General features: G+C 31.9%; 1 long non-coding RNA gene across 2 annotated transcripts; it reads left to right on the top strand.

Annotated features, from left to right (window-relative positions):
• Positions 1–4,278: 4,278 nt before the first annotated feature.
• On the top strand, positions 4,279–16,970 carry LOC131159977 (uncharacterized). 2 transcript variants are annotated; one of them, XR_009137902.1, is made up of 3 exons: positions 4,279–4,617; positions 16,197–16,349; positions 16,741–16,970. It is a non-coding gene; the product is annotated as an uncharacterized LOC131159977 (long non-coding RNA). The 2 variants fall into 2 exon arrangements; XR_009137903.1 differs by lacking the exon at positions 16,197–16,349 and having other exon boundaries at positions 4,293–4,617.
• The last annotated feature ends 3,667 nt before the right edge of the window (positions 16,971–20,637 follow it).

Below are 20,637 nucleotides of genomic sequence, written 5' to 3'. Positions count from 1 at the left end.
TTAATAGTTTAAAAAATTATAAAATCTAGAAAAATTCATAATCTCAAAAAAGTTAAGAAAAAAACTAAAAAGTATTTTGAGAAAAAAATAAAAAATTAAAGGAGAACCCTAGGGACTACATTTTTGACTCTCTGTTACTCGAAAATATATTCGATGACATACATCTAAAATGCATGCACGAAACTCTCCTAAAGTCTTTTGAGTTGAGTTGATCTCTGCATGCGTTATTCAACTACATGAAAAGATTTAGGAGACGCAATATAAAAGAAAGGTAATAAAAAGAATTTAATGACTATCAATTTGACTTGGTGATTGTTTGTTCGTAGAACATGTGTGTTATGATATTAATACCCTTCTCCTCACATAATCGTACTTTGACTGTTAGGTTTAAACAGGTTGGGCTTGGGCTGTTGGGTTTAGTCAAGCTGGGCTTGGGCTATTGGGACTTATGAAATTAGGATGTATTCCCAAGAGGAGGGGGGGGGGGGGTGAATTGGGTTATTAAAAATTTATTTGCGAAATTCTTTTTATTGTTACTATTCATTATTTAAACTTCAATGATTTACACAAACAATCTATTCATGTAGCGACCGTACTATACCAATCAGGAGTCCTAGATTTGAATATGAAGATAAATACAAAATCTGAATTTATAATACAAACTCAAGCTTTAATGAATTCAGTTAATCAATTTTTCAGCATATGATTTTTATTTAGAATCAAATTTATTTTCAAATACACTTTCAATGGCGGAAGTTGATTTATCTAAGAGTATATGCTCCAATAGTATGATTAAACACCAACCCTTTTACTTCAGCTGATTTAATCAAAGATTCAGAAATTTTAATCCAACATACAATCAGCAAACAATAAGTACCCTTGTTTCAACCAAAAATCAATTTTCAATCATTCAATAGATTCTCCAATATTCAACAATATCAATGTCTAGCAAATTCTCAAGTATTTAGCAAGTATTCAAAATTATAAAATCATCCACGCAGTTTATATCTTGCAAAAATTAAAAGAGTAAGGGAAGAAGAGCTGAACACCGTATATTTTATAAGGTTCAACTACAGCCTACGTCCTTGCCTTAAGCAACCCGCTGTGAGGATTTCCTTTCCAACTTCATTATTAGGGGAAGTAAAACCTCTTTTCGTTCAAGGTGGAGTTCACCTCTCTAACGAGAACAACCCTCTCATTAGGCAACAATTCAAAACACCCGAATCATGAAAAAAAAAAAAAAATGCTAACAAAGTAAAAATGCTTGTACAAAGAAATAATCCTTAATCTAGCAAATTAGTACACGTTAGAATAAAAAAAATACTTCAAATAAAACAATGTAGAAGTTGAAACTCGAAAGTATATCACTAGAAATCAGATTTAAGAGTGTGAGTTGTAAGATATCAAATAAGAATTTCGTGAGTATTCAACAAAAAACACAGTAGCCTCTTCAGATTAGTATAACGAGAGAGTTTTGAAAAAATATGTGTGTGCTGTTATCTCTTCTTCTTGCCCTAATGTGCGAGAATATGATGTATAAATAGTGCTTTAGGGTTTCAAAAAGTCTTCCTCAAATTTTCTCTCAATTTGGAAACCAATCATGTAAGTTTTGGAAACAAGATCAGCGTTGTTAATCATTTAAACATACGCATCAGTCGACTGGACTCAAAGGATCAGTCGCTTGTACTCTTTTAAAACTAGCGCATTCTGAAAGTTAGAATGAGGTCAGTCGACTGGTCCCAATAGGTCAATCACCTGTGCCTCTTCTTTTTGCATATCTTCAAAGTCAGTAGCACGTCAGTCGCCTAATGAAATCTCATTAGAAGCCTGACCTTTCAGCAACACTTGTTTTTCAATGTTTTGGTTCCAAACTTAAATTCATAACTTGGAAAACTTAATTTAGACTTTAAGAAAATATTTGCCATGTATAAAATAGGTGTCTAAGTCCATGATATATCTTAGGAGCTTCAATCATTCAATATTGAAATTTGAAGTACTTACATGATACTTTCGTACGATAACTCTATCTAAGTTCTTAAGTCTTCATGTTATGAAACTTTCAAGATTCTTCTGAGTTTTATGCACTGTTTCAATGAACTTCATGTCCTACATGACTTGAAGCTTTATATCTTTCATGATTCATAACTTTAAGTGTACATATCAATTAAGTTCTTCAAGTATGCTCACTTGATTTCACAAAAACACTTAAGTCCTGAAACGTAAACTTAAATAGACATGTTAAGTAACCTTGATTTGTTATAATCGAAACGAGATTAAGCCTTGTTAGGCCAATAACTTAGTCACGCCCAAGTAGACCTTAAGTCTCTCGGTTAAGTCTAGGTAGAGTTAGATTCAAATTGGGTCGTAGGTTTGAATGGGTTAAGGTTTAGAGCTACGAAATGGGTTGGGTCTTGGGTTAGTTGACCTGGGTCTAGGGTTGGTGGGTCAGACTCGGATCTATTGGATTTGGGTTAGGTTCATGGGTTTGTTGACTTAGACCTAGGTCAAGTTGATCTGGGTCCTTAGGTTGAGTTTGGGTTTTTGGATCTGGGCCTTTGACCTGGGTTAGGGTATTTTGACTAGAGTTTTTGGGTTTGCTTTCTTAGGATATAGGTCAAAACCTAGGTTTGTTTTGGACTTTGCTAGATTTTTGGGTGAGTTTCTTTTCAAAATTTAGCTTCGTTTTGGGGATCTTTGCAGGGTTTTTGGTGGGTTAAATTTGGGGGCTTTAATTCTAGGATTGGTTGGGATCTTGATTCCTAGTTAGGATCTTAATGGTTCTGGTTTAGGAACTTAAGAGGGATTCTAAAATTGGGATTTTGGGGCTTCTGTTTAGTTGTGAATTTTGGAGATTGGCTTTTGATTTTGGGGGGATTTCAACAATCTTGTTTTGGTGACCTTTCTAAAAATAATACTAAAATTTTATGAACAACCCCAATAATGCATAAACTTAAAACAGGGTTTAGCAGAGGGGTACTAACCTTTTAGCCTTTTGTAATAAGCACCTTCAAATCTTTCTTTAGCAATGTTCCCTTCAATCACTTTCTGAATTTTCCCTTCTTTAGCTTTTCCAATTTGAACTTTTCAGCTTTTCTTTCTATGAACTTCTCAACTCTCTCAACTTTTCAATTTTTAGCCCTCTCAATTTCCTCTAAATTTTACTAGTTTTTCCTTTCTTTTCAATTTCAGCCCTCTCTCCCACTTTCAATCTATCTTCTTGGTCTATTTATAGGCAAACTAATCCCTAGTAAATGGGTTAAGCTGCTGGCCATGGAAACCAACCACCTTGAGAATTGGTGCATGGGAAAGGGAAAGGCTGAGCATTCCTTGGTTTCTATGGAAACAACTATGTGAGGCTGCTAGGCTGGCTTTGAATTGGGCTTTAATGTTGTCTCTAGCCCAAAAATTAGCTAAATTTTCAAAATTGGATCCAAAGTTGGACTCCCAATTATCCAAAATTAAGCCGAAAGACCACCACTTTCAAAAACCGGCCCAAGGTGGGTCCACACGTACTAAATTTAATCACAAAATTGGCTCAAAATTGGGCCTAATTAATTTGCTCAGCATATGAACTAATATTGAAAATTTTCTCTTGTGGATGAAAAAGGCCTAATAGTGGGAGCCCAAGACATGACGACCAATTTTGATTTTTTTTTTTGTATTTTTTGGAAAAATGTACTTGTAATGCTCAAAATGTATGAATGTATAACATTTTGTACAAATTGCCTAATGAAAACTCAATTCCACACTGTAAGGTTGAGAGAGTAAAATTGAGATATCTGATCTAGATGAAAACCCTAGATGTCACCCAAAAATAATGATTAAGAATTAAAATAAAGAAAACCCCCCAAGTTTGGTTATATAATGACCCGATAAATGAGGTGTCTGCAAGGGCATAAACGAAAGCTTGTACATAGGAGTCATAGTTCCATTTTACAAGATAAAGCCTCATAGATGATCTAAAAATAGAAACTTACATAATAAGGGACAAATTAGGGCTTCTTCATCTTCATTCTTTATTGAGTGTTGAATTATATAGTTATTCATTATTTTTATTTGAATTTTCATGGCTATATTGTTTAGAATGGTTTTTTTTTTCTCTCAATAAAGCTAGGAACTTAGGTAGATTACTAAGTGAAATTGGGTCTTACGTTGCCCTTCCCACTTCATCTTAATTCTCTTATTGAGACAACCCGTCCGCGCTCAATCTTTAAACATTTATATTTATTTTAGTTTTTTAAAATAGTTCAAAATAACAACTAAACCATAAAAAATGATGGCCAAAACATGATATTAGATTTTTGGCATTTTTGGTATCTTAGTTTGTTTTCTAATTAAAGCTATGCATGATACCGAGAGTTTCAAGTTTGGAAACATAACATTTGAATTAAAGGATTATTTAAAAATGTGATTTGACTTCTATGGCTTGAAGTTTCCCTAAAAAGTTTTTAAATAGCCTTTAAGAAACACTTCTTTAATAGTTTTTATAGAGTGCTACTTGTAGACAACCGTCTTTCGTTGCTAGCTAGGTTTCCAAGAGTTCGATTGAAAATGGCTTTCGAGGAGCTAAACCCATGGGAACACTCCATTCATTCATCATTGTGTACAATACAAGAGGTTAGCTTTAATTTGTACCATCGTTTTCTCTTCTCTATGTCTTTTAGTTTAAATATTGAATTTTATCTGAAGATGCTTCATTTGTGTAGTTATTCATGGTTTTCAATGTTCATATTAACAATAATACTACTGGTTTCTTGTTGTATGAGTTTATGATTTACAATAGAGATTTGTGTTGAAAGAGTAGTATCTCCACTTAGCCCTAGCATTTATAAAACTTGCTTTTGTTTTGCATCCTTTATCGTCTTAAGGATTATTACCCCCTTCGTGCATATATAATCTGATCGATTTTTTCTGTTGTGCTAAAAGGATTAAAGCTCCCTTCTTTAAAACATCGTTTCCAAAAGACCAAATTTGCTGAAGAATATTTACCAATTTAGTGAGATTAAATATTTAGGAATTATATCCATATTTCTACTTAAGTTCTTAAAATTGTCCATCTAATTAACCACATCATTATCAAGGACATCTATTAATGACTTACATGCTAAACAAAATGGAGATTTACATAATAAGGTAATGGATTTGATCTTCTACCATAAAAATCTAGCAATGACAATCATCCATAACATCCATCTCTCTTTTGGACTTTAAACTCCATTTTTTTTTGAAAGAAACCAATAGATATCAAAACCTATTCATATGTCTCTTCAAATAAATTAAGTTTAAGTCTATTGATTTCTAATATAGTATCGAAGTCTTTCTTAATGTTTTCTAAAGTTGAAATCATGTGTGTTTTAGTCATTATAATTACATTCCTATAAAAGATAGTACTAAGCTTGCTTGGTCTACATTTTCAAACACAATAAGCTTGCAAGTACTTTTGAAGTCCACACAACTACTAGTTTAGCTACCACTATCACCACCACTAATATTGCAACTATTGTTGTTGTTGCTCTAGTGATTTTTCTACTATTTTTGTTGATGCTTGTAGAGATATTCTTACTACTGTTGTCGTTACAATTGTTGTTACTGTTGGTACCCATTACTATTATTGTGACTATTTCTATGACTATTATTAATATTATTCATATTTCTGTTGCCACTATCGCTATTACTGTAACTATTAATACTCTCACTACTATTATTGTTGTAATTTGCACTACTATTATTACCGCATTTTGTTATTATTACTACTAATGTTACTATTACTTATGTTCGTATTGGTACTACTATTGTCAATGCTTTCTCTAACTCCTGTTTCTCCTAGTCTAATTACTGCTTCGGCTACTGCTACTATTGTCGTTGCTATTGCTAGTACTACAACTATTACAACTTTTAGTTTTATTACTATTCTTGTTAATGATATTTGCTAACAAATGAAAAACAAAGTATTAATTGAATAATTTTTAGGAATCTATTTTAATATCAAGCATGCATTCTTATGATTTTTGTAGTGAAAAATGTGTATGACCTATGTAGAATGAAAATAAATTATTGGGAAAAAGGGCAAATGGCGAAGGGAGGGGATGGGGGTGGAGTGATATCCAAAGAGTAGGCTTGTAGGTCTCTTTAAAATAGATGGAGAACATCCACATCCCATTTACTCCCATATCTAACCATCTCTGGATCGTAACTCTCCAACTTAAGATCTTATAAAAATCAACAATTGCAACCATATTTCTCCAAAACGAGAATGAGGCTACAATCAAGTTATTCTAAAATAAAACAAAGTTCACATAAAAAAAATTATCAATTGTTTAATTAGTATTGTCATCAAAGGCAATTGCAATTGCCAACATTTGGATTTTAACTAGCATAACAATAACTAATTTTGTTTTTCTAGGGAAGATTAATAATAACAATTGCTTTAACAAGGAGGTAACAAGATACAAGTTGATATAAGGTGTTGGAATTGGTGTATTCCCTAGAGGAGGGGTGAATTGGGTATTTAAAAATTTCTGCTTAGGTTCGGTTCAAATCACAATCATTAAAAACACAACCTAGGGTTTTTCTACGCAATTCCAAAACTCAACACAATATAACTGAGCAGATATTAAAATAAGATATGACAGGTTCAGTATTTTCCAATCATTCACAATGTTTAACACATGCACAACATATAAAATAAATTAGATATAAGCATACATGTGTAGGAAATTAAAGTACGGGAATATAAAGAGTAGACACAGAAAATGATATTGAGGTTCAACCAATATTGCCTACGTCCCCACCTTAAGTTCACAAGTAAGAGGATTCCACTAAGGCTTGCTTAAGGGCGGAGCGGCACCAAATACAACACCTTACAGGATGGTACACCTAGTTCTCCTAATTGAGTTTGAACCAGTTTGGTGCTCATCTTAACCGGGCCTGAGAAAATTCGGTGCTCTCCTAACCAAGTTTGAGCAATTCGGGACTATTTACAAGGTTAGTCTCCCTCTTCCAACCACATATCGGGAATACAACAAGTAAAAACAATTTTGTACAACAAGATATGCTTCTAAGCAAGCAGATGTGTACAACACTACAACTCAAAAATACACTCACGTATGATATGAATATAAGCTCACTATGAGTAAGTAGAATTTTCAAAAAATAATCTTTGTATAAAAATATGTATAATGAATGCTCAAATATTTTAAACCCAAATAAAATTTCTCTCCAAAAATATTTTCCCAAATAAAGTGCTGGAGGATCTAGAGTTCAGCTTTCAAATGATTTTGCACAAACAAAAATGAGCGTTTAAAATCTATGTGCCAAAAGGTTTCAAACAAGAATGTATTTCTCCAAAAATATTTATCAAAGAAATATGTGGAGAAACCACTAAGTTTACTCTTAAAAATATTTTTCAAGGAAGAGAGAAAATGAGAGTACTTGTGCTTTGAATGAAGAAGTAAAACTCAAAAATATAACTCCTTAAACAATCCCCAAAAGCAAAGAACTTTCTAATGAAGAGTGTAAAGGAAAAAATCTAAGCTCTCTTGAAAATGATTTTGAATTGAATGAAAATAAGAGGGTACGTAAAATAAAGCTTTTGAAGATGAAAAATGATAAAAATGTTTGGGAGAATTATCGAGTTAATCATCTCACTTAATTATAAGTTATGAGGGGGTATATATAGACTCTGGCCAAAGTATGACCATTAGGGACATGCTAGTCATTTTTAAAATTATTTAATTAATTTTTAAACGTGTTTAAGCATTTAAAAATGGTTTGACCCAAGAGGTTCGGCCAACTGAGGCAAGAGGCCGGTCGGACAAGCATGGGTGATTTCTGAACCCTTTGTAGGTTCGGGCGCTCGGGCTTAGGGTCGGTTTGCCGAGAGGATAAGTTCGGTCGACCGAGGTATTTTTAAACTTCAGGTTCGGTCGGCCAGGGTTGATAGAGAAAGTTACTTTTGATATTCGGTTGACCAAGGAAGTTTAGTTCAATAAAAGTTCAGTCGCCCGAGCAAAGTCAAACTTTTGACTTATGACCAGTTTGGTCTACTGAGATGTTTATAACGCCATGGGTCGGTTGCCCGAGCCCTTTGAAAAATCAAGGTAACCCCAATTTTTGACCTAATAATTTTTATCCCTATTTATATAAGTATGACATTTTAGCTAAGGGATTTTTCATGAAGTGTTTGGAGAGACGTCAGTCATATATGGTCATTTAATATCCCTATGATCAGACTATGGTCATTTTGAGCTTACATTCACATCATGCATGCAATGCATTATTACAGACCATAATTAAAAAAAAAACAAGAATGCATTTACAATAAAATTAAATGTTTTCAATCTTCTTGCTCGTGTGTCTTTATGGAATGCGCCAGATACATATGATCTTGGAGTTTCTTCCGACTTCCAAGTCCCTTGATCTTATATGTGCTAAATTTCAAACCTATTCATATACTTAAACATACAAAAGATACTGATATTTTGTTAGCATCAAAACAGAGATCGGACTCAAAAAGTCAACATAAGGTACGTTGCTATCAAAAATAACTTTAATTGATAATAACCCAAGTACTATAGCTCTGATTAACCTAAAACATGACCTTTTAATATTGGGTACCAATCAAGCACCACATCATTGTCTTGGTTGCTATCATTCATCATTGACTACCATTCATTTGTCTTGATGGTGTAGCTATGCTCTTCAGTTTGAGAAAATTGTGTGTAGTTGTCTTGTCACGGTTGGCTACCATGATGTGGTAATGTTTGTTTTATTAATATGAGCAAATAATAAGTTTTATTTTGTAAAATTTCCATCATCTACAATTCAATATATGACTATGAATGATGGATAATGAATAAACACACCATTGACCTTGTGATGAAATTTAAGTGTAACAAGATTTGAACTCTAGAATCTATATCAATAAGGATGAGATAATATTAAGAATGACTTTGGTGAGTCTTAAAAAGGAAATCTTATTGTTTTGCACAAGGAACCATATGCTTGATAGTTGTTAGTCAACTAGTCACAATTGTAGACATTGCAATAATAAAATGTATCTACACTTCTTAAACAAATAAAAAAAGAAATTCCTAGAAATGAAACCATTATAAAGATATAGGGTAAGAAAATGTTGGATAATAAAATGTATTACCCTTCCTAGAAATAAAACTTTTGTAAAGATATAGAGTAGGAAAATGTTGGAGGGACACAAAGTAACCAGGAATAGTAAAAGATATTCTACCGTCATGCGTATTAAGTGAAAACCAAAGGCTTGCCAAGAAACAAAGCCTACATAATTTGTACACAAGAATAACAATAATAAATAAAACAATAAACCCACTAGAGATTCAAATAATTTTTATGTGAAAAATTTTATGGTGTTGAAGAAAAATCACAGGATCAAAGCCTATAGATCACCAATTAACAACAAATAATAATCAAAGGAAAAAATAAAATAAAAATACAAGGCTAAAAATTCACACAAATCAATTTTATTAGGTTTGTGTTAGTCAGAAAGAAACTTACTATAGTTAACTTTTCACATTTTCTAATAAGTTATATGACTACCATTTACTACCATAATATAAAAAAAATCTCATAGCCAAAATGTAAAATGTCAATTTTGTAGTCATTTATGACTATAAGGTAAAAATACTAACCTCCTATGAGATTTGACAAAAAGATAATGGTCTCCCTTGAAGTTTCAAAAGTTTTAGGAACCTCTGCTGAGATTTGTCAAAAAGATACAAGTCTTCCCTTATATTTTGTAAAAAAATAAGTTTTTTCAAGAGAGGTGTGTGTCTTCTTGGCAAACCTCAGAAAAGGTTTGAGTCATTTTTGAAGCCTCAGGAGAGATCTTTGTCTTATGGTGAAACCTTAGGGGAGCTGAGTGTCTTTTACCCAATAAATAAATAAAGAACTCATAATGATAAAATATATATTTATCTTGCATTTTGGGAGTATCAATTTAGAGTTTGGATTTGAATTTGTCTTAATTTTGAAGTGATTAAGCATGCTTAGAGTCTTAGCGTTAGATTAAATATACCCTTTTCTTGGTTTATCTTTTGTATGCTTCAAATATTGTTGGAGAAGTAGAGCACTTTAGAAGAGCTTAACAAATTTATCTAGTTTGATTCTTGGTGATCCTTGGTTTTATATTGTTAGCAATTCCTTTGAAAGTTCAATTTCTAGTTCTACTCGCAACCTTGCTAGTTTGAAAGATTTCAGATTTTTTTTTTTAATTTAATTTTATGTATGTCTTGAGAACCTTCCCTTTACTTGTCTGATCTGTACCTTGGACATGAAAGGGATGGTGGCTTTATTTCAAGAAATTTGGACAAGGGTCTAGCCTCTCACACTTGTGCTCATGTTTTTCTTAGGCTACTAGTGAATCATATCTTTGCTAGTGTGTCTAATGTCATGGTCCGTGTTCTTGCATCCTTGAAATATGCCAAAAAGACTACTTGGCCAGCTATGGAAAGGCAAGGTGATAATATCAAACAGGTCTTGGAAAGTACTAATATGGGCATTTAATCATAGAGATATCATATGACCTACTGTGAGTGTTGTTATGATGTTATCATAAATTTGGTAAGCTATCATTGTGACGTTCTTGTGTTTATGATTCTCAATGCACGAGTGGTTACTCATGTGTAAGTGAGAATGTGATAGAAGGTTAATGACCTTACAAGCAAACACCAAGTGAGCATCTAGCATCCCAGAATCCTCTTGGACACTAAGTGAGCACCGAATGGAGTGCTTAAGGGCTAGCTCTTGACATTCTCGAGGGGTGTCTTAGGCTTTTGTGAAGGATGGGGGGACTCATGGACGATGCATTGGAAAATAAGGTTGTGTGTCACTCTTAATTAAGATGTTGGGACATGTATCCATATTGGCATTTAGGTTTATCGTAAGGAAGATAAATATGTGGAATGAAGGGCTCAATTTTGGGAAGTCTGAATTCGAAATGGGATTGATTTCACTTAGAGAAACTTTGGGTTATGAATTTTATTATTGATGTTAAACACAGGGAACTAGCCATAACTCTGAACTTGGTTTGGAAGCCTTATTTACTAGAGAGGAAGCTTGGGAAGAAAGTAGTAGAGCCTTCATTTTGGCAATCCTTTGGGGAAAAGGGTTTCAAAAATAACTTCTTCATAGAAAAAGAGTAGGGAGTAACCCCATTGTGATTGGATCATGTACGCATCTCAGATTATAGGTTGTGGTAAAGGTTCTCACTGTTTACATAGTTTGGAAATTTCCTTGGGCAGGAATTAGGTGTCAAGATTTTCAGCCAACATTTGGAAAGAATTACTTCCAACAAATAATATGATTGATCTTATACTCAACTTTTGAGGGAGATTTAAGCTACTAAGTCACAAGGATGTAATATGGATTTTTATCATACATGGATTGGGGAAGTAAAAATGTGTTTGATAAGAGTACATATTGCCACAACTTGCTATATTAAGGATTGTTGATGATGAATAACTTGGATGAATGTTCTCGAATGTTGTAACTCCATTAAAGAATAGGAGATCAAGACATCTCTTTTAAGAAGTTGTATAGTGGTTAAAATTATGTTTGAAGATGATTTTTTGTTCAAGAATGTCTTATATGAGGGGCTTCTAATGAGTTGGGTCCAATGCCTACTTTGGACATGATAACTAGATTGTGTGTAGTGAAGAGCTTGGTTTGAAGAGCCATGTTGTTCTAGGGTCTTTACTTCTTGTTTCTTGAAGGTTTGATGCGTGTTTAGTTAAAAAGGATGTTGATGAGATGGAGTTAGGGAAGATGTAATGATTGCATACTCTTGCATCCATGACATCTATAGGAGGGCCACTTGGGCAGCTTTAAGGGCACAGTGATGATACATATGGGTCTTAGAAGGAATTAACATAAATATGGATTTGATTATCAAGATTTCATCCAATGCACTTTGAGTGTTGCTATGATAGTGTGGTGGATCTATATAGTTATCCTTGTAGCATTCTTGGGCAAGTGATGTATAATTCTTAGACCCATAAGTGGTGTATATGTTTAAAGGAGAATGTGATGGAAAAATTATTGAAGGAAACACTAGGTAAGTGTCCTATAACCCCTTTTGTCCTTTCAGACACTAATTAAGTGAGCACCCCAAATAGCACTTAGGGACAACACTTGGTGCCGGGGGGGTGGGGGGGGGGGGGGTGGGGTTGATTTCTTGTCATCTTTGAGTTGTGTCTCAGGTTTCTTTGTGGAATTAGAAGTCCTATGGACAGCCCAATGGAGAATAAGGTTGTGTGCCACTCTCAACTCAAATATTAAGATGTGCATCCTTGTTGGCCCCTAGGTTTACCTTTAGTGGTGCATCTAATATATGTTGCACTGTATATCTTGGGTTGTTTGAACCTGAACTTGTATGTCTATCTTGAGTAGTGAAGGATGTCCCTTCTCTTAGCCCTGGTTTGCAGGTGACTAATAGTAGGTATACTTACATGAGGATCATAATGTGAGATGAGTGTTACCATTAGTATTTGTGGTGTGAGATCAATACCATTATTGCTAGAGTTATGATTCCTCAATGATCATCATGATTTGGACAAGGATTTTCGTGTCAGGAGACTTGCAACATATAATTTAATCTATAGGCATCTTTATGTGTTTGGATCTATGCGACTAGATAAGACTTGGTGTAGTTCCATTGACACTGTATAAGTGTGAGTTCATCAAATATTGGGTAATTCAAGGCAAAGGTGATTCATTCAACCTTAAATTCTACCACACCAAAACATCTAGCACATTACTATTATAATATTGACCCTTATTATACGGGAAAGCATTACCTTATTTGTTAGTAGCTTAATAGTTATCCTTTTTATACTATGAGATATAAATATAATGATATGTTCACCAATTAAATAAGCAATTGACCATTTTATTAACATACCCTTGTGATGCATGAACATTTGTCTATAAAATAAAAATAATAAATAAAATAAAATAATTAATTATAAATATTATTTAATAGAAAAATACTCCTTTAGTTCCATTAAACTATCTCCCTCAAAATTAGTAAATAAGTAGGCATCAGGATGTAGTATCATTGACGATGTAATGAAAAATGCATAGGAATTTCATGGATGTAATCACATATGCACATTATTGAACTATGTAAATTGTTGCATATATTATTATTATTATTATTATTATTATTATTTTCAATTTTTATTTGAATTTGTTGTGTATGTGTATATATATATTTGACAATACAAATCACTTTGCTGTACTTCTAAAACCAGAACATTTTATTGTTTCCCAAAAATCAACTTTTTTAATTAATAAATGATAAAAATTAAATTTTTAGAGACAAAGAAAGATAGTGTTTGGAAACATGATTTTTGGTCTTAAATTTGAATTTTTTTTAAATAGAAGAAAAATTCAAACAATTCAAATCTAAAATTGTTTTAGTTTTGTTGTCCTAATTTGGTTGGTTGCTGGTATTGGTTTTTTTGGGAGGGTTTTTCTGTACTCTTTCTTTTATTTTATCTTGTAACCACGGTATTTCTTCTCCAAAAGTGAGGATATATTAATAAATAAATGGAGGTGCCGGCCTATTTTATTAAAAAAAATAAAAAATAAAAATTCAAATCTAAAATTCAAAATCTAGTCTTCTGAATGTAAGACAAGGAAGGGTACATATTGAATTTTATTTTTTATTTTTGTAGTCGTAAATGATTGTCATACGATTTATTAGCATGCCATATTAGAAATTTGAAGTATGAAACATTAATTAACTTCCTTCAAAATGAAATGATATAATGAAACCTTCAGTCTAACATCCTATGACTAAGAATTAATAGCTTGCCATTTAACACTTCAAAATGAAATGATATAATTAAACCTCGAGTCTAACATCCTATGACAAAGAATTAATAGCTTGCCATTTAACACTATATATAATAAAGCCAATGAGTTTGACTTTGCATGCACAAAGATGTGCGATGTTTATAGTCATGGGATTTTTTTTTTTTTAATAAAAAAGGACGGCACCTCCATTTATTTACTTTCACTTTTGGCGGAAGAATACTATGGTTACAAGATAAAGCAATAGGGAGAGTACATGAAAACCCTCTAAAAAAAACCAATACCAGCAACCAAACCAAATTAGGATAACAAAACTAAACATAACTAACAAAGAAGATAAAAACATAAATACAACCAAAATCAAATCAAAATACACCAAACGAAACTCTAGAGTTAAACTAACGACGAATGGAAACGAGACCCCACCTATCCATCCGAAAAATACCTTTTAGATAACGCGGTAGAAGTTCTTGTTTTTCGTAGATTACATTGTGTCTCATTTCTCCTTCTTTAGTAAGAAAATCAGCCGCACTATTACCTTCCCTATATTGATGCATCACCATGATATCACTCCTTCTAGTTCTACCATGAGCTCCTCCCAAAATTCCCAAAGATACGACAAAGTACATCTACCTTTTTGAAACCAATCAACTACAATTCGCGAGTCACTTTCAATAATCATATTAAAATAATGCAAACGTTTGCACAAACGAATTCCTTCCCTAATTTCTTTTAATTCCGCACTATTATACCTTGCCATGGCATGGTAGTCATGGGTTGAAACAGTAATAATGCTAAAAAAGAAAATAACAAAAGCAAAAACTCATTATGGAATTGTAATATGTATTTATCCACCATTTTGGAAGTGTGAATTTTAGGATTTGAATTTATATTGATCTAAATTTGACAGAACATAATATAAATTATATTGAGATCATATTCAGGAACATAAATTTTAAACCTTGTATTTAGATTTCAATAAATTTGGGCAAAACTACATATGATTTTGTTAAATTTTATTCAAATTTAGATAAAATCAAATGCAAAGTCTGAAAACTAAATGTAAGGTTTTCATTATAAAATCATATTGTGTAGAGACCCGAACCAGGAAAATAAGGAAATTAAATAAGAAAAGAAAAATAGGGATTTCAACAAGCTTTGCTGATGAACTCCATGTTCTCGTTGACGAAGGCCCTTTTGAGGTTCGTTCTTGAAATTCAAAGTTTCGTCGATGAAAAGATCCAGAACGTCTGGAAAATATCAAGCTTAGGGTTTGTCGATGAGGCTCTTTTTTCATCGATGCCTTAGGTGGTTCGTCGATGAGGGTGTCATTTTGTCGACGAATTTGACTAGATCAAGGGGTCTATAAATAGATTTTCAATTACTTCATGGTTAAGAAATCAAAATATCTCCCTCTCTCTCTCTAGAACCTGTGCCCCCACACTCTCTTTCTTTCTTGGATCCTTCGCTGTTCATTGCCTGTTTCAACGATCAGAATTTACCACGAGGATCAAAGAGCGAATATCTACAAGTCTAGTGGAGTGGATTCTTGATTTCGGGAAAAAGCTAGGGTTTGATTTTCGAGCGTATCAGGTATTTTTTAGGAAATAGGTAAGAGGATTATATTATGTCAGTTATGTTTATGAGTTCTGACGGAATGAAATGTTAAACAGGCTTTTAGATAAACAGTTACGACTTTTCTAGGGTTTACGGGCCTAGGGTTCGGTTAATCGACTTTATTTTTGAAACCAACCGTTTAAATTTAAGTATGATATCTTTAAAATATAGTATTGATCTTTATGAACGTTTTCACTAGTTGGAAAGTTGTTATTTCAAACCATAGACTATTTTAAAAACCAACCAAAGACAGTAAGGTTGATTATCTCCATTTTCCCTTTACTTAGCTATATATTTATATTTAGTAAAATAATAACCTAGAGATATTCATGCCCCAGTTTTAGCAGCAGTATTTATGTTTTCAAGCAGATGAGTTGTGTATGAGTTACCAGATAAAAATTGTGTGCATGAGTATAGTTTTAATTGACATTAAATGAGCAGGATTTGTGTAATATTGAAATGTAACAGCTATAAGCCAAGAGATGAGATGTGATGGCTATATGCCAAGAGACGAGAAGAGATGAGATGTGACAACTAAATACTGAGTTTATGATATGCCAATTTTTACCAAATTAGTATCAAGTAGATGTTTTCACAGAATTATGTACAAAGTATGTTATATTACAGTTTTATGAAATAAATGATGACTACAATTTTATATGATGTAAATTGCCATATATAATAGTAGAGCCCTGTTATGATGATCTCATGGTTAGAGCATGGTACCATAGTTATATGTATGTAGGGGTGCAACCACACGGCTCAAATAATGTGTGGATGGGAAAGGCGATTGGTGGCTTGGGTAAAGTACTTCCCGAAGGAGTGATTTCGAGGCCCCATCCGACGGAGTATTCCGGATGACTCAGCCTTCGGGCGGCCTTCAGGTATAGAGTGACTAGGCACCATCGTACTACTTTATGTTTGATTTGACATTAGTCGACCGACTATTTGTTAAGTCTAGCTTTCAGGCCACACAACCTGTTATGGGAGGAAGCATGTCGCACGTGTATGTGATGGCGTGACGACGCTAGTCTTATAGACCATGTTGTATCTTCTAGGCATATATGAGCATATTTACTATAGAAAGGGCTATAATGAGCTAGCAGTATGTATTTTCAGATTTACAGAGCAATACAGATTTTAAAATGTCAATTAAATGTATTTAAATGTTAGCAGTATATGTACACCCAAAATTTCATGCTAGCCACACACTGATAATAATATAATCCGTCTCACTGAGAGGTGTTTCATCCTAACATACAAATGTTGTTTCAGGTCCTCTGAGGGATCGAGCCTAACGTGTTACCAGACAGAGTTATAAAGTAGATAGTCCTAGACAGTTTCTATTTCTTTTGGAGATTGTAATATATAACATATTATGTTTTTAGTTATGTATGGATGGTATGGGAAATAGTTAGAAACTCTGGTAAGTATTAGATGATGTATGTATTTTCGCTGTGTATGTTTATATAAATCAGTATGGAACATCTATTTTTCCCTTGTTAGGATGTGTTGTATATGTATGATATCAGAGAGATGAATGCATGTGTATTTAGTGGCACTCCGGGCCCACCTAGAGGGTTGGGGCGCTACAACCTACATATTGAGTTTTGCTTAAATAAATAGAAATTCAAGTCCAAACCATTAAATTCTTGCTCTAAAAAACATAGGAAAAATATACATTACATTTCCATTGAATTTTGGCTTTTATTTATTATTATTTTTGTAGTCATAAATGGTATGAAGCATTAACTATGTTTCCTTAAAAAAATAAATGTTATCATTAATTTTCGAGTTTAACATCCAATGGTTGAGAATCGATAGGTCACTTACACACTATATAAGTAATGCAAGTTAGGTTTACCACACGCAGAGGTTGGCTGAAGATGAACTCTGCTCGATTAGTGAGTTATCAAAAAATTTGCGGAGAAGTAACAATATATACCTCCAATTTTCTGGTAACTCACTGACTCGATTGGAGTTCTCATTTTCAATTTGAAGATTAATATCTAAGGTTTTAGTATTCCTCGTTCTTTATTTTTTTTCTTATATTTTGTTTGTCTCGATTTTTTGATGAAACCTAATGTGATTTCAAATTTTATTTTGTTTGAATTAATTTACAGATATACAAATTTAGGGTCGTTTGTAAATGTTAGAAAAAAGATGAAAATGTTGACATGTTTGGTTGTGAAGGATATACCAACTCTTACACATTGTTAATATTTGATTTTTTCTTTTTTTAATTAGCTATTTAATAATATTTGATTTTACACATTGCTAGTGTTTTGAGTTTTTTTTTTTTAAATCATATTAGAATAAAATTTTTAATAATATTTGATATCGAGAGAAAATATAATAAAAAATTTATTTTTTTTCTTAAAATTTTTTTCCCCTTTCCTTTCTCCCATCAAAATTCTTGATCCGATAATACCCTTATGAGCCATTTGAAACTTTAAAAATTTTGGGTAAAAGAATATATGAAGCAATTTACATTTTTCATGGTTGCATATAAAGGAAAGTGAGAAAAGAAATAAAGCATATGCCAAATCAATGAATAAAAAATTAATTTTTTAGACATTATTAATATTTTATTTTTCTTAATACTTGTTCACATTAGAACATTTTTTCTTTTTATAATACTATTTGATATAAAGTGAAAATGCAATGCAAAAAAAAAAAAAACTTCTTCCTTATTTTTCCTTTCATTTCTTTTTTGCAAACAAAATTCTTAATCCAAACAAACCATTAGGCTTCGTTTAGAACTTAGAAACCCATGAAAAAGGAAAGGAAAATAGAAAAGAATACACTCGTTCATGTTTGATTATTAAGGAATGTGAGTAAGAAAATAAAAACTAACCAAAATTAATGAAAATAATTTTGATTTTGTGCATCAGTAACATTTATTTTAAATTTCTAATTATATTAGAATAAAATTTTAAATTTTAATAGTAATTAATAGAGAGAAAATATAATGAAAAATGAATATTCTTTGATCCAATGAACTTTTATCTATAAACTATTTAAATTCATAAATGATACAAACTTAACACATATAAAATCACCATTTTGAATTTTTGTTGAATTATTTTTCATTTAGTATAGAAAAACAAGTGAGGATTCTCTCACCTAAAAAAAATAAAAAAATAAAAAATGAGATAACTATTGCATGGTCTTTATATTCTGTCATAGTAAGATTTGCTATAGTTATAATTGAAGAAAATTAATCATTCATCGATATAAACCAAAGCAAAATTACAAAAAAAGAAAGCTCCAAGCAGTAAATTCCTAGAAACTTGAATTAAATAACTACAAAATTAGAAACAATTCTCTAAAAGAAAAATATTATCGCTATTTTTATCCTTTTACAAATTGTTTTAGAAATTTGGAGTGTTTTGCTAATTTTAATTATTTTTAATTTTTAGGATTTTATTTTTTAATGAATGAAACCATTAAAATAAAGAAATAAATTGAAAATGAAGAAACGTTCTAAAGAAAAATCAATTTTTTATTCTTTTTAAAATTTCTACTTTTTTTAAAAAAAAATTAATGATAAAAGAATATGTTTTTGCCATGTAATATGACGTTTCCAATCTTGTCGTGGTCCATATTGATTATGTTCATAGTTTAGTTCGTCTAATTAACCATAAAAAAGAGTTGTAGTTTTGAGGAAGGGGATGAGTTTCCGAGAAAGTTTAGAGGCATATTAAGACTTGATAGTCTTGACTTCCCTAGCATTAGATGTTAGGTTTTGTAGTTTGCTTGGCTGTTTGACTTAGGCAGGTTTAGTTTGGGTCTATTTGGTTAGGTTTGTTTTGTTTTGGTTTTGGTTCGTGGTTGTTTTTTGGAGGGTTTTTATATATATTTTTTGTGTTTATTTGTGATCTCCTAGAGAATTTGCTTGTAACCACGGTTTTTCTATGTCATAAGTGAGGATTATTAATACATTTGAGATGAGGCTGTTATGTGGGTGACTTTCGACTCTTTGTTTTTTTTTTTTTTTAAATGTTTTTCAAGAAAGCGATGTTAGCATGTTGTTTATCACATAGATAAAAAAGCACAATTTAAAAAAAGAGAAAAATGCTAAAAAATCCAATAAAAATAGAAGATAACAAAAGTCAATAAAGGTTTAAGTAAATAATAATATTCATATTATTATTATTATTATTATTATTATTATTATTATAAAAGTGTTAGTAGCTACTTAGGGTTTTGTGTTTCATCTTATTTGTTTATTTTAGAAAGTCAATAAAAAATATCTAAAAATTAAATAAAATTCAACAAAAATACCATAAAATCAAGAAAAATGCACAAAAATGGAAAAAAAAGCAAAAAAAAAAAAAAAACTAAAAAAGTGTTTTTAGAGGTCTTCCTTAGGGTTTAGAGTTCATATTTTATGCAAAATTAAGTCTATTTTTTTTTTCCTATCGATTGGTTGATGATGAAATCCTTAAGATTCATTTTTTTTTAAAACCTAATCATGCTTTTAGAATCCCATCATTGTCGAATTAATTTTCAGAGAAAGAAAAAATTTTCTTTCCAAACGTTATATTTTAAAGTTGAAGTCTTTTTAAAGAAGTTAAGTCATTTAATGACTTTCTTTTTTCTTTTTCAAATTCGAAATTAGGATTTGAGACCACTTCCCCCCTTCCTTTTTAAAATGTTTTCATCTAAAGTTAAATACTTTGATAATAAAGGTTGTGGGCCATTTGGATTTTTTTTCTTTTTAAGGACAAACATTCAACAAAATGATGATAATCATTCTTAGAAAGAATGTCATAAGATGTCTAATACCTTCCTTATGTATAATCAGACTTCCAAACTCATCTCCTATTCTATAAATGATTAGGGTTTTAATTTGATAACTTAGGGATTTCAGTCACCATCGTGCCACTTTAGACACTATGGTGTGGCACCAAACCCCGGTGAGGGGGGGTGAAAGCCGCCATCCCTCGCTCTGATCTTCTCCTTAGTGGGAGCAAAGGACCATCTTCCTTTGCACTGCAATTGTGCAATACTTGACAAGGCTAAAAATTAGGTTTAAATTTAGAGCAAACATCTTGTTGACTTTTGAGTCTGATCCCGTTTTGATAATGACAAATCACAAGTATCTTATATGTGCGTTTAGTATTTTAATATATTTATACTTCAACACGCACATATGGTAAAGGTATA

Source organism: Malania oleifera, chromosome 7 (genome assembly GCF_029873635.1).
Source record: "Malania oleifera isolate guangnan ecotype guangnan chromosome 7, ASM2987363v1, whole genome shotgun sequence".
Classification (NCBI taxonomy): domain Eukaryota; kingdom Viridiplantae; phylum Streptophyta; class Magnoliopsida; order Santalales; family Ximeniaceae; genus Malania; species Malania oleifera.
Note: the sequence above shows the minus strand (reverse complement) of the source record. Positions and strands in the feature narration are given on the sequence as shown.